The 13,368-nt window shown below is 43.7% G+C and overlaps 1 long non-coding RNA gene across 1 annotated transcript in view; it reads right to left on the reverse strand.

The window, feature by feature from the left end:
- LOC130706144 (uncharacterized) overlaps positions 1–13,368 on the reverse strand; it is a 108,721-nt gene that overhangs the window by 60,128 nt on the left and 35,225 nt on the right. The window contains exon 2 of the long non-coding RNA XR_009006550.1: positions 9,222–9,320. This is a non-coding gene — a long non-coding RNA (uncharacterized LOC130706144). The remainder of the gene's footprint in view (positions 1–9,221; positions 9,321–13,368) is intronic.

Raw genomic sequence — 13,368 nt, forward strand, 5'->3', positions numbered from 1 at the left:
TGCCCTGGAAGACAAAATCACCCCCATTCAGGCACTGTACTAGAGAGATGCTAGCTGAAGGTATTGCCAAATTCCCAAGGGCTGTAGAAGAAATAAGTGACCGGCCAGAATACAGGTATCTCCAGCTGCAGTCAGGAGACAGCTGGTGAGAGACCTCCAGCAGCTGGGAGGTGAAGCATGTCCAAAGAACCAACCAGAGTACCAGAAGCCAGAAAGAACCAACCAGAGTACCAGAAGCCAGAAAGAACCAACCAGAGTACCAGAAGCCAGAAAGAACCAACCAGAGTACCAGAAGCCAGAAGGATTCTATTTTAAATATCTGTCAAGCTTAGAGAGCTTGAAGCCATCTCCCTACGGTGTCCATTAAATAATATTCTGCTCCCCTGGTCACCTCCATCTGGCCTCTCATCTCTAACCTGGAAGGGTCAGAAATAACAGGGAGTCAAACGGAAAATGTAGGAAATGCAGGAAAGCAGGAATGTAGGAGAAGGAAATGTAGGAGGAGCTGACCACAGCCCTCTTCATCTGCTATAGGCTTCTCTCTTAGACTTGGCTAGGGCTGGAGGAAGGGGAGAAGTCTTAACTGTGAGTTAGAATTGACCTACAGGTTACTATCAGGCAGTAGGCATTCTACTTTCTGAAACTAGGCTGTTAGTTACTGAAAAGAATTGTTGGATTTTATACTACCTCCGAGTGACCAGAAAAGTCAGCAGATACCTGAGTTGTTACCTAGCGGCAAGAAAACCAGCTGCTGTGAAGAGGTTTAAAGGGGCAGTGGTGGCAGGAAGCTGCTCTGTGGTTAATTTCCATTCCTCTCCATTGTTCAAAGGACCAGACACACATGCCACTTGGTAGAATCCCTTGTGCCCACAAGATCACGATCCATTCCATTTCTGCCAGCCCCATTCATACTGGCATACGCCCAGCATTCTCCACTCCCTTGCAAAACAACCCTCCACACACTGAACGCATATGCAACAGCAGCAAACAACACAACCACCCACAAACGCCAAGCACCACGAAGCTGAACGCTGACTGTTTGGGACATTTGCTTGAGTCAGGCCAGGCCCCTCAGAACACTAGATAGTGATGCTGGGTATAACTTGACAGTAGTCCTAAAGACTGTCCTTCTTGGGTGGCTGGCACTCAGTCTGTGCCGGGAGCAGTGACTTCATTTGAAATCCTCCCCAGCACACGCTTCCCACCCCACCCCGTCTCCTTGAATAGCAGCCCTGTGGCGAGGTCACAGAGCCACAAGTCATCAGTCAGCAAGGCAGGTCCTCTGCCGCCTTGGGCTCCCAGGGGGCGAGCGCCATGAATCACAGAAGTGTCCTCCCCTAGGAGCCAGGGTGACGAGGTCCTGTAATTTATCTCACATGAAATGAGCTGGATTATTTGACTAGGCTGGAGGAAAGCAGTCCATTAATTCTCAGAGATAGCTCTTGGCTCTTGAGGATTTTTTTCTGAGCCCACACCACTGACACCCCGCCTCTGTCTCCTTCCCTGAAGCCTCGTGGCATGCCGAGGGCTTGACTCGCAATCCCCTGATGGCTTGATGCTAAAACAAGACCCAAGACCACCCTTCATGCAAGGAGAATAAAAAGGTCACTTAGACTTTTAGTGCTTTATCATTAACCCCCTTGTTCTTGCCCTCTCACTACTCCCAGCCAACTCCCACCTTCCAGTAAAAGATCATTTCATTTGACACCAAAAGCACAATCCATAAAAGGAAAAACTGATAAAATTGAACTTCATGAAAATAAAAAATTTTACTCTGAAAAAAAAAACTACCTGTGAAGAAAATGACAAGACAAGCCACAGAGTGGGAGAAAATACACACTACACTACATATTCAACAATGGACTCAGATATAAAGTATATAAAAGACTCTCAAAACTCAGCAATAAAAAACAAATGATCCAATTAGATAATAAGCATCACACATGAATAGACATTTCACTGAAAAGGATATACAGATGACAAAAAAGCACATGAAAGCATAATCAACATTATTAGCCATTAGGGAAATGCAAATTAAAACCATAATAATATATCATTATGCACGTATTAGAACTGTTAAAATGAAAAATAGTGATAACACCTAATGCTGGTGAAGATGTAGAGAAATGGGGTCACTCATACACTGTAACATGGTTCAGCTACTCTGGAAAGCAATTTGGCAGATTCTTAGAAACTAAGCATGTCCTTACTGTATGACCCAACATGGTACTCCTGTGCATTCATCCAGAGAAATGAAAAAAAAAAAAATTATTTGGCCATACCACACAGCATTTTGGATCTTAGTTCCCCAACCAGGGATCGAACCCATGCCCCCTGCATTGGAAGCGTGGAGTCTTAACCACTGGACCACTAGGGAAGTTCCAGAAATGAAAATTTATGTCAAAAAAAAAACCTGTACTTGAATGTACATAGAAGCTTTATTTATAATAGTCAAACAAACTGGAAACAACTAAAATGTCCTTCAACGGGTGAATTGTTAAACAAAGAGTGGTACATCCTCACCATGGAATACTACACAGCCATAAAAAGGAATGAACCACTGACACATGTAACAACTTAGATGGATCTCAAGGGCATTCTGCTGAGTTAAAAAAATCAGCCTCGGAGAATTCCCTGGTGGTCCAGTGGTTAGGACTCAGTGCTTTCACTGCAGAGGGCCCTGGTTCAATCCCTGGTCGGGAACTAAGATCCCGCAAGCCCCGCAGTGTGGCCAAAAAAAAAAAAAAGGGAAAAAGAAAATCAGTCCCAGAAGGCTAAATACTGCATGACTGCATTTAACGTGAGTCTTGAAATAACAATATTATACAGAGAGATAACAGAGACATGGTTGAGAGGGGCCATGGGGTGGTTATAAAGCAGTTGCACAAGGGAGCCTGGTGGTGATGAAACAATTCATATCTTGATTGCAGTCATGGCTACACAAATGTACACATGTGATAAAATTGCAAAGAACTATACATATATGCACACAAATGAGTATATGTCAAACTACTGAAATCTGAATAAGTTTTGTGGGTGGACGTTTGTACCAATGTCAATTTCCTGGTTTTTATATTATACTCTAGCTATGCAAGATGTTACCATTCGGGAAAAACAGGTCTTCCCTGTATATATATATTTTTCTTTTCTTGTAACTTTCTATGAGTCTCTAGTGATTTACAAAAAAAAACGTTTCTAAAAAAATATTGGTTGTCGGGACTTCCCTGGTGGTGCAGTGGTTAAGAATCCACCTGCCAATGCAGGGGACACGGGTTTGAGCCCTGGTCCAGGAAGATCCCACATGCCACGGAGCAACTAAGCCCGTGCGCCACAACTACTGAACCTGCGTGCACAACTACTGAGCCTGCGCTCTAGAGCCCGAGTGCCACAACTACTGAGCCCATGTGCCACAACTACTGAGCCTGCACTCTAGAGCCCGTGTTCCACAACAAGAGAAGCTACCGTAATGAGAAGCCCGTCCACCGCAACGGAGAGTAGCCCCTGTTCGCCACAACTAGAGAAAGCCCGCGTGCAGCAACGAAGACCCAAGGCAGCCAAAAATAAATAAATAAATAAGTAAAATGTTAACCGTTATTTTTCTAAAGATGATTTCCTTTCTAGTCACACTAAAGACAGTTTCAAAGATAATTCCATTTGGATTTGTTTATTATTTTCAAATTATAATTTGGATTCAGTGACAGAACTTCCTTCCCTAGAAATTAATCTTATTCTTTCTCTGTCTTGGAGCATCCTGGTCTCTTGGAGTAAATTATATGGAAAGGGGTCCTGTAAACAGGAGGTAAGCATTATTATTATTATTAGTTGCTTCTTCTGTATGCGGTGTCTGAAGGATGAGCAGCTTCATCCTGGAAGAAAACAGAACCCTGTAAGAAAGATTCTCTGCGCTGAGTCACAGAGAAGGAAACTAGAGTTAATATAAATGTAAATTCTGCTTTTTTTTCCCAAAGAAGAAATAAGTGCTTCTCCACATTACGACAGGCCCAGCATCAGAAAAGAAGCAAGAATGTTGTATACAAGGGGCTATTAAGATGAGGCTAGCCCTAGAGTTTATCTTCACAGGTCCAAACCCCAGCCCTACCATGTTCCAGCTCCGTGATAGTGGCCATGTGACTTTACATCTCTGTGACTCTGTCTCATCCTCTGAAATAGGAAGAAAAATACCCCCTACCCCATATGTTTGTCATAAGAATTGATGACATACCCTTACAAAGACATAGCCAGGGCTTGGCACATAATACATGCTCTGTAAAGACAGGGACCTAAGCCTCCTACAGCAGAAAAACTAAAAACGTTAAGTTGAAGAAGTTGACCACACCTAACTATGAATTCCCTCTTACTGTGGACCCTGCCCAAATCTCCCACTGTGACCTCCCTGGACCCCAAGAGTCACCATGTTCCAGACCTTTCCCTCCCTTTCCCTTTTCAAAACCTTACTCTTCATAGGACCCATTTCCTCCTGAGGTAAATGGATGGTAACTGGAGAAGCAGAACCTTGAGCAGGTGTGGGCGGTACCCTGTGATGTAGGCCCAGAAGCACAAAGAGGGAAACAGAAAAGATGGTTTCCGTTCAGGCTCTGCCCGGTGCAGCCACAGGACCCAGGGCAGGTCACTCTACCTCCCAGGCTAGTGTCCTCACGGGATATGAGAAATGAGAGGGCAGACCAGGTCAGAGGTCTACAGGCTTTTTCTGTAATGGGCCAGAAGGCAACCATTTTAGGCTCTGGGGGGCTATGTGGTCTCTGTGTAACTTCTCATCTCCGCTGCTATTAGGAGAGCAATCACAGACAGTACAGTGAGTGTGTCTGGGTTCTAATAAATTTTTACTTGCAAAAACAAGTTTGGCCTGCCAGCTATAGTTTGTTGACCCTGGTCTAGATCAGTGGTCCCAAATTATTTCCCTACTGGGAAACCCTCTTATTAGCCATCACCTAATAGATGCCATACTTAGAAATATTGTATCTATCAAATCCACTGCATTTTCTGGATAGAATTAGTTCTCCAACTGAATTATAAATATACTATATGATATCTATTATATATTTGCACAGTAATAAGCTCTGATTTATATGTATATATATAAACATATATATAATGCCAACCAGAGTTTTCTAGTTGCAGACAAGAACCAGTGTTAACACACTAGGTTAATATATTTCTAACCAAAATAATAAAACCTGACATTCAAGTTAACCTATTTGACCTAAACACATATAAATATAGGTATAGAAAACCACTCACAAATCTCCTAATAAAAATGTCAAAACAGCCTAGAGGTCTGGGGGTCCCACTGAGTCAGACCTTTCATATCACCTTCTTTCATGTCGGAGTATTGGTTTGTGGCTGACAGTATGACTTTGGATTGGTCTCATCTCATTTCTGGGTCTCTTCTGCCTCCTGAAGAGGATGCAGTTGGATGGTCTCTAGGGCCTTGCTGTCCCTGTCATTTTGTGATTCTAAGACCCTAATCCTTCAAATGCATTTGTTAGTTTGGGAGTCAGCTCCCCCAGGTAACAGCATATTATAAATACCATCAAAACCCAGATCTCCTTCCTAAGGGTGCTTCAGGATGATTCCTGAAGCCTATTAGGTATCAACCCTCAGGCTTCAGCCCCTGAGAGGGAACAGGGATGTTTCAGTTAAAGCTGGTTTATATGAATTCTTCCAATTATACCACAAAGCCTGGTCCTGCCCCATCAGGCTTCAAATTCAAAGCATTTTCTGAGCATTCCCCTGAGTGAGCCCAAATCTCTGATCACTAGGAAAGTACACTGATTTTTTTTTTTATGAGGCTGCAGACTCCCTTCTGCCTGAAGGGAGTTCATGGAAACACGTTAACTCAAACACAATAAACAAAAATGCAGTCCTGTGTCTCCTGTTCTGGCATCTCATTCCTACCATCCTGAGATCCCAACATACAACTGTGTTCCACGATCAGAGAAGGATGGGTAGAAAGCCCAAAGGTCAAAAGAGAGGCCAAGTAGAAACAGCCAACACACTTCCCTGGCAGGGGATAAAGCCTGGTGCGCTGGCAGGCAGGCAGCGTAACCCTGCGCATGAGATGCAGTGGAAAATACCACAGGGCTGCATTCTAAATATGACTGACACACACACATTTTGGAAAACTTAAGGTTGTGAGTCAAACCCCACCTCCCCACATGTACCCCACCCCTAGTCTTCTTATCAACCAACGCTAAGACACTTTGCAAATTCTCTTTCATAGTTGTTCCTCCTGATTTTTATGCTTCTAACAGAGGTCGGGAAACTTTTTCTGTAAGGGCCAGAGAATAAATATGTTAGGCTTTGTGGGATGTATGGCGTCTGTCACAACTACTCAGCTCTGCCGTTGTGGCCTGAAAGCAGCCGCAGACAACAGGAAACGAATGGGTGTGGCGGAGGTCCAATCAAGCTTTATTTACAAAAACAGGTGGCTTGCTGGATTTAGCCCACCGGCTATAGTCTGTGGACACCTGCTCTATAATAATACTTAGTGGGTTTTTTCCCCAGCAAAAGCCTATGCAGGAGGTACCTTTATTATCCCCACTTGACAGGTAAGGAATCCAAGGCACCAAAACAGGAAATACTTGCCAGGTCCCACAGGTAGTGAGTGCCTGTGCTGGGCGCACACCAAGGAATCTACCAGCTAGACCCATAACTACAGTCTCAAGACCGTCTCCCTGGGCGATGCCTTGCAGCTGCCTCTTCATCCACGCTGAGGGCTCCCGACCTCTTCGAGGGACCTGCAGCCACAGGATGGTATGGCCATTCTTCTGCCTCTGTGCAGAACTGTCCCTAACCTCCCCCCTGCCAGACAAGAAGGAGCTATCTATCATGCCCTCTAGGTCATCTCTACAGGTGGTCCATTGGCAAGAAGAATAAATTGATGGTTTTTACCTCTGCAGTAGGAACTTTGTGGCTAACACCCTCCCCCCTTCAGTGCCCCAGGTTAGAAAATAACCCAGAAGCCAAGAAATCATCACCTGGCCTGGCTTGTGGGCATGGTGCCTATTCATCCCAAAGTCCTCTCTCTTCCATCTCCAGAATCTATTTAGTTCATTTGACTGTAATCATTTTTCTCCATCATTGATGTGACCACTTATGTAAAAATCTTTTATACTGATCTATCTTGAGAGGATCAGTAACTTGTTCATTCTTACAGGTACCATTCTGTATAATACTCTTCTCTGTGGCCAGTTTTACCTAGTGCCATGGCTTCCTCTGGAAATCAGTAACTGTCAGCTGCCAATGGAGGTTGTTGGAAATTTTCCCTCCCAGGTTATCATTTGAAGATGGCTGGCTCGGGGCTAGCTCACAGGGGTTCCTTTTAACTGCTGGGGCCACCTTTGTGAAGCTTTTAAGGGCACTAACTATCTCCCGGCCTCACTCTGATGCATTTCCCCAAGGCCTCAGGTTTCTCTTCTCCGGGCTCCATACATACATACATCAATACTATGATTTTTTTAATTAGCTCTGTGAAACCTAGACTTAAAATCAAAACCCAAAAAGAAACTAGGGCCCATGGAGTAAAGTAACTTGGATGTCTACCTGGATGTATGGACTGAATCCTGATTTCCAGCATGACCGCAGTCCGGCAGCCAAGAAGACCGTTTGCCACCAGTACCTGCCTATGTTTCACAGGTCCTACCAAGCTGCTGTTTGGAAGTTGGCCTTCCCATTCCCAGTTCGCTGATTTCCTCTTGAGTTAAGGGGAACAAGAAGGGGGCTGCCTGACCAAGCTCGGACTGAGTCTAGAGAATCAGACCTTTGGGGATAAATGTGCCAGTGATGGCAGCTCCAGCAATCCCATTAGGGATTTCCAAGGCCCCCTCGGGATTCAGAACCAACATCTCCTGGGGTTCTGAGTGCCTACGCCAGGGCTAAATACATCTGTACAGCTCAAGTTCAGCCCAAGACCACAGAGAGGCTTTGCAGCTACCCGCTCTTCAAGGAAGAATCGCTGTAAGCTCTGATTCTGCTCACCACCTCAGACAGAGTCCTCCCCTTAGGAAAACTCCACAGAAGTCATCGTTGACAAAGACTCAGGAAATCCCTCCTGCCCACACCCCGGAAGCTGCAAAATAATGCAAAAATGTCAAAAAGACATCAATAGAGGTCTTTCAAGGGCAATCTTCATACCACAGATACCACCCAGTTTCTGAACAGCTATCTAATGTGAGAGAGACGTCTGTATTGTTAGACTCAGATAGATATAGATAGATAGATTGGTAGATAGGTAGATAGATAGATAGATAGATAGATAGATAGATAGATAGATGATAGATAATAGATACATACTACATACATACATAGATGATAGATAATAGATACATACATACTTACATATATAGATGATCAATATGTACATACATACATTATAGATAGGTAGATAGATAGGTAGATAGATAGATACATAGGTAGATAGATAGATAGAGATAGACAGATAGAAAATGGACAGAAACATATATACATACGTACTTACATACATAGATGATAGATAGACCCATACAACAGGTATATACAATTTTTGTGAATTATCTGAAGGCAATGTACAAATGTTTTCAGCTCTAACAAAGATGAAAAAACATGACATGAACTCCTAGTTTCTGTGGGGACTGACAAAAAGCTAAACAGTCCCTTCTCTGGTTCTTAATGAACAATTATAATAAATTCAATAGAATCTGCATCAATTAAGCCCCTTCCATGTACCTGGCTCCATGCTAAGAAATGAATGAGCACAGTGCCTGCCTTAAAAATCTAGCAGAGGGCTTCCCTGGTGGCGCAGTGGTTAAGAACCCACCTGCCTATTCAGGGGACACCGGTTCGAGCCCTGGTCTGGGATGATCCCACATGCCGCAGAGCAACTAAGCCCGTGCACCACAACTACTGAGCCTGTGCTCTAGAGCCCACAAGCCACAACTACTGAGCCTGTGTGCCACAACTACTGAAACCCGCACAACTAGAGCCCGTGCTCCACAACAAGAGAAGCCACCACAACAAGAAGCCTGCGCACCTCCACGAAGAGTAGCCCTGGCTCGCTGCAACTACAGAAAGCCCGAGCACAGCAACAAAGACCCAATGCAACCAAAAACAAATAATAAATTAATTAATTTTTTAAAATAATCTAGCAGAGAAGACTCACCCCATCTAGCAGAGAAGACTCACCAAAGAATAACCATAATATAAAGCAGGCTATAGGGACTTACCTGGCAGTCCAGTGGTTAAGACTCTGCACTCCCACCCCAGGGGGCCCGGGTTCGATCCCTGGTCGGGGAACTAAGATCCCACATGCCACATGGCGTGGCCTGAAAAAAAAAAAAAGCAGGCTATAAAAAAGATACAAAAGTGCAGAAAAAAATAATAGGGCTGTTTGCTTTGTTTTTTCAAGGACCATGAATTTTAAAAATTTACAGAGGCATCCAGTGAGGGCAAGGGCTAATTGGCAATCTTCAGAGCTTAGAAACAACAAATGAAATGAAAACAGGATTTCTCATTCCCCAAAATAAAACATACTGAATTATGACCACAGACACCTTCTCAGCACTCCTAGAAATGATCTAAACATCTCTTCTTCATTTATGACCTGAAAAACTCTGTAATAGGTCAAAGTCTAGAGAAGAGACTAAAATAAAATCTCATCATCTTTTCACTCATCATTCTTTTATCTCTGTACCTCAGCCTCCCAAGTCGTTAAAGCCTTCATTTCTAGATTTCTGCAACAAGAAAGGCTTTTGCCTATTGACCAACCTGAAATGAGTCAGGATAATAGCCTTCCACAAACACTTGAAGGTGTTTACTGTTCACATCTGTTCACTCCACAAACATGTATTAAGCACTTGCCATGTGCCTTACATTGTGTCAGACTCTGAGAGCAAGAGAAAAACAAGACATGGTCCACAGCCTCGATGAGGCCAGAGCCTAGTGATGGGAGGAAAGGAGGAGGAAACAAATGAGTACAAAGAAGGACATCTGAAAGTGATAGATGCTGTAATGGTTTATGCCCAGGGGATTATATGAGCATCCAAATACTATTTCTTGTGCACAAGGCTAAAGAAAGAAGGCAGAAAATCAACAAATAGTTTAGAAAAAGTCAAGTAGTCTAGTACTTGAGGTCTGGTTTCCTAAGTAACCTCTTACTTCTAGTCTCCTTCCTAATTCATCTTTCATCCTGCCGCTAGCTAATACTCCTAAAGTTTAATTCTAATTGTGTTAATCCCCTGCTGAAAGATTTGCAATGCTTCTCCTCTTGATTATTAAGCGGAGTCCAGACTCCTTAGCATAGCACCAAGCACTCCAAAACCCAACCTCCACCTCCGTTCCAGGCTTGCTTATTTATTCAATACATATCTAGTAAGTGTCAGGCACTGTTCCGGACACGAGAGATACTGGGGAAACAAGACCGTCAAGATTTCTAGCTTCATGAAGTGTAAGATAAGCTACGAGGGTATGTCGGGAATTCCCTGGCCGTCCAGTGGTTAGGACTCCGTGGAACTTCCACTACAGGGGGCACGGGTTCAATCCCTGGTCGGGGAACTAAGATCCCACAAGCCACATGGCGTGGCCAAAAAACAAAAAAATAAATAAATAGATAAGCTACAAGGATATGTTGTACAACACAAGGAATACAGCAAATGTTTTAAAATAACTATATATGAAGAATAACCTTTAAAAATTGTGAGTCACTGTATTGTACCCCTATAACTTATATAATATCATATATCAACTATATTTCAATCTTTTTAATGTCAAAGAGAAATTTTAAAAAGAAGATTCCTAGTTTCATATACAATAGTAGAAGGGAGATAAATTAAGCAAGCAAGCAAAAATTTCAAATGGTGATAAATGCTGTGAAGAAAAAGGAAGCTGAGTGACAGAGGATGGCAGGGGAGTTTTGCTACAGCGTCAGAGCAACTGACATTTAAGCTGAGATGTGAATAACAAAGGGCAAGCCATGTGACCCTCTAGGGGGTAAGGGTGTCAAATAAAGGACCCAGCCAAGACAAAGACCTGGCGGAACCATGAAGAAGACCACAGAGGGCAGGTTATCTGATACATGGGGAAGAGCAGTGTAAGATGAGGGTGGGGAGGGGACATGCGTGGACCACTGAGGCCTTGCAGGCAAGGGGAGAAATCTGGATTTTTACTCCATGTCTGATGAGAAGCCATTAGTAGATTTTAAGCAAGGACGCAAACTAATGTGATATTCAATTTAAGTGGGTCAGTTACAAGGGGTGGCAGTGGGGCAAGGGATGAAGCTGCGAGCCCAGTTGGAAGCTGAGGTCAAGTTCAAGTGAGAGATGATTGTGGCTTGGACCAGAGTGGAAGCAAGAGAGACAGAGAGAGATGAACTGAGTCTTGGTATGTCGGGGATGTAGATCACCAAAATGTACTCTTGGATCACACGTGAGAGAGGCAGAGGAAAAAGAAGAGTGAAAGCCGACGTCAGAGATGACTTCGAAGTGCTTGGCTTGAGCAAGCAGGCTGACAGTGGCGCCACTTACAGAGTTGCTGTCGTGTCCTCTTACGTGTCCCTCAAGCCCCCAAACACTAGAGTCAAACTAGGTCGCATGTCACCTCTTGAGCACACCCTACTCTTTTCTAGTATGTTTCATTGTCCATTTCCTTCATTTCTGCATTTTCAAACCCTAGACATAGTTCAAGATTCAAAGCCAATGTTCTATTTCCTGCATTTGCCTGCTGAAATTCTCTCTTCTATTCACAATGCTTTTTGTACTTCAATTACCACATGTATCCCATTCCACCTTGGATTCGTATTATTAATATTAGTGTATTAATAGTACATAGTATATTAATATTATTGCGTCCAGATATGCCACCTCCACCCACAAACCATAAGCCCCATCTGAGACCAGCTTTTCTTTATCTTTCTATCCTCCATGAATCTTTGCATATCCACAAACATTTGTTGAAGGTAGAGACGGTACAGATAATATTGCCTTCTAATCCTTGTTTACTTCTTCAGTCCTAGACTGCCTTATGATAATTCTTAAGGAGATTTGGGGGATTATTCTACTGTCCAGATGAGAGAGTCAAGTTTGAATAACTTGCCTAGGTGACACCAAGGTGCCAGAATTAGAATTCATATCCTCAGAGTCTTACAATATTATAGGGAGCCACGTGGATTACATCTATTTCCTCTTCAGATCCCTATGAGACTACACAGTATCTTAATTCGTCAAGCCTAAAATGCCAATTCTAAGACCCAATATTATTTTATGGAACACTAAAAAAGAAAAAAATTAGGTCAGTTAAACTTTGACACCTGCCCAGACACCATCTGTTACAAGGGCATCCTGATTTCAGAGATGGTAAAATGTGAGAAAAAAAAAAGTGCATCTTAAAACTCTCCATTTTATAAGTGAGGAAACCAAAGCTTAGAGAGAGTAAGCACTGGCCCAACATCAGACACCAGGCAGGTGGCAGAGTTAGGAAGCAAACTCGGGTCTCTCGGCTCTAAGAAATGTGGTCTTTGCATATTAGCAGTGCATCCTGATCTGTGTCTCTTTGGTTTTTCTAAGGAGGCACAATCACAACAGGTGAACATAAAGAAATAAAGATCAAATGCAGAGCCCAGGCTGAACCTGTGTTCTACACAGTGTAATGCACTCAACCCAAAGCCCACAACTTCCTGGCCTTTATTGAAATTAGGAGGGGAAATGTCTGGCTGAGCACCTTCTCTGTGGGGGGCACTGCCCAGAATTGTCAGGGATAATGGTAATTTATGTTTTCTTCCACACCTGCTCTCTTCCCTGCTTTAGTCAACTGCGAACACAACTTCTCCCCAGGGCAAGAGGAGAGAGGGGCCGAAATGAGGGAAAGGAAACAGCTCTTGCTCACCGCAGCTCAGCTAAATTGCCTTTGCCCTCTTTTGCATAGAGCAATAAAGTGTTATAGAAAATGCAGCACGGGTTTTTAATTTTCTCCTTGTCACTGGGTGCTGTAATCACATAATTAACCAAATGCTAGAGATAGTCATTTATAGCAAATGGGCCAAACAACCGCAGAGGTGAGCTACCCAGGGACCCAAAAGGTTACGATCAGCCTCTCAAAAAGCCACGTGTGGACAGAGCTGCACCATTCCTGGGCTGTTTGGAATCTGACACCCAAAGAATGCAGCATTAGAGTAAAGCAAGGGCATGGAGTTTGTCCTTCAAGACAAATGAATTGCTATCAGCTCAGTGGTTTGGAAGGCCCTGAGGTGACGCGGAGGGGACAGGAACCCGGGGCCAGAGGCCACAGCTCTATCCGTGCTCCTGCACTGCCCTCCATCACTTTGCCCAGGATGCGAGCTGTCTGGATAAGCGCCTTTGCTCGGGCCCCTCCCTCTGCCCG

This window comes from Balaenoptera acutorostrata, chromosome 21 (genome assembly GCF_949987535.1).
Source record: "Balaenoptera acutorostrata chromosome 21, mBalAcu1.1, whole genome shotgun sequence".
Classification (NCBI taxonomy): Eukaryota; Metazoa; Chordata; class Mammalia; order Artiodactyla; family Balaenopteridae; genus Balaenoptera; species Balaenoptera acutorostrata.